The sequence below is a fragment of the Sturnus vulgaris genome, unplaced genomic scaffold, assembly GCF_052056855.1.
Source record: "Sturnus vulgaris isolate bStuVul1 unplaced genomic scaffold, bStuVul1.hap1 Scaffold_156, whole genome shotgun sequence".
Classification (NCBI taxonomy): Eukaryota; Metazoa; Chordata; class Aves; order Passeriformes; family Sturnidae; genus Sturnus; species Sturnus vulgaris.
Window position 1 is genome coordinate 1,588,141 of NW_028276073.1, and position 1,793 is coordinate 1,589,933.

The following is a 1,793-nucleotide window of genomic DNA, read 5'->3' on the forward strand; positions in this document are numbered from 1 at the left end:
CGTGGCGGCCTAATGCTGGGTAGACCTGTTGCCCTCGGCCGGCATTTGTACCTGACGGCCGAATGCTGGGTAGACCTGTTGCCCTCTGCCGGCCGGCCTAATGCTGGGTAGACCTGTTGCCCTCGGCCGGCCTTTGGACGTGGCGGCCTAATGCTGGGTAGACCTGTTGCCCTCGGCCGGCCTTTGTACCTGACGGCCGAATGCTGGGTAGACCTGTTGCCCTCTGCCGGCCGGCCTAATGCTGGGTAGACCTGTTGCCCTCGGCCGGCCTTTGGACGTGGCGGCCGAATGCTGGGTAGACCTGTTGCCCTCGGCCGGCCTTTGGACGTGGCGGCCGAATGCTGGGTAGACCTGTTGCCCTCGGCCGGCCTTTGGACGTGGCGGCCTAATGCTGGGTAGACCTGTTGCCCTCGGCCGGCCTTTGGACGTGGCGGCCTAATGCTGGGTAGACCTGTTGCCCTCGGCCGGCCTTTGGACGTGGCGGCCTAATGCTGGTTAGACCTGTTGCCCTCGGCCGGCAGTGTTACCGGCCGGCCTAATGCTGGGTAGACCTGTTGCCCTCGGCCGGCCTTTGTACCTGACGGCCGAATGCTGGGTAGACCTGTTGCCCTCTGCCGGCCGGCCTAATGCTGGGTAGACCTGTTGCCCTCGGCCGGCCTTTATACGTGGCGGCCGAATGCTGGGTAGACCTGTTGCCCTCGGCCGGCCTTTGGACGTGGCGGCCTAATGCTGGGTAGACCTGTTGCCCTCGGCCGGCCTTTGGACGTGGCGGCCTAATGCTGGGTAGACCTGTTGCCCTCGGCCGGCAGTGTTACCGGCCGGCCTAATGCTGGGTAGACCTGTTGCCCTCGGCCGGCCTTTGTACCTGACGGCCGAATGCTGGGTAGACCTGTTGCCCTCGGCCTGCCGTTTTACCGGCCGGCCTAATGCTGAGTAGACCTGTTGCCCTCTGCCGGCCGTGTTACCGGCCGGCCTAATGCTGGGTAGACCTGTTGCCCTCGGCCGGCCTTTGTACCTGACGGCCGAATGCTGGGTAGACCTGTTGCCCTCTGCCGGCCGGCCTAATGCTGGGTAGACCTGTTGCCCTCGGCCGGCCTTTGGACGTGGCGGCCGAATGCTGGGTAGACCTGTTGCCCTCGGCCGGCCTTTGGACGTGGCGGCCTAATGCTGGGTAGACCTGTTGCCCTCGGCCGGCCTTTGGACGTGGCGGCCTAATGCTGGGTAGACCTGTTGCCCTCGGCCGGCAGTGTTACCGGCCGGCCTAATGCTGGGTAGACCTGTTGCCCTCGGCCGGCCTTTGTACCTGACGGCCGAATGCTGGGTAGACCTGTTGCCCTCTGCCGGCCGGCCTAATGCTGGGGAGACCTGTTGCCCTCGGCCGGCCTTTGGACGTGGCGGCCGAATGCTGGGTAGACCTGTTGCCCTCGGCCGGCCTTTGGACGTGGCAGCCTAATGCTGGGTAGACCTGTTGCCCTCGGCCGGCCTTTGGACGTGGCGGCCGAATGCTGGGTAGACCTGTTGCCCTCGGCCGGCCTTTGGACGTGGCGGCCTAATGCTGGGTAGACCTGTTGCCCTCGGCCGGCCTTTGGACGTGGCGGCCTAATGCTGGGTAGACCTGTTGCCCTCGGCCGGCAGTGTTACCGGCCGGCCTAATGCTGGGTAGACCTGTTGCCCTCGGCCCGCCGTGTTACCGGCCAGCCGAATGCTGGGTAGACCTGTTGCCCTCGGCCGGCCTTTGTACCTGACGGCCGAATGCTGGGTAGACCTGTTGCCCTCGGCCGGCCTTTGGACGT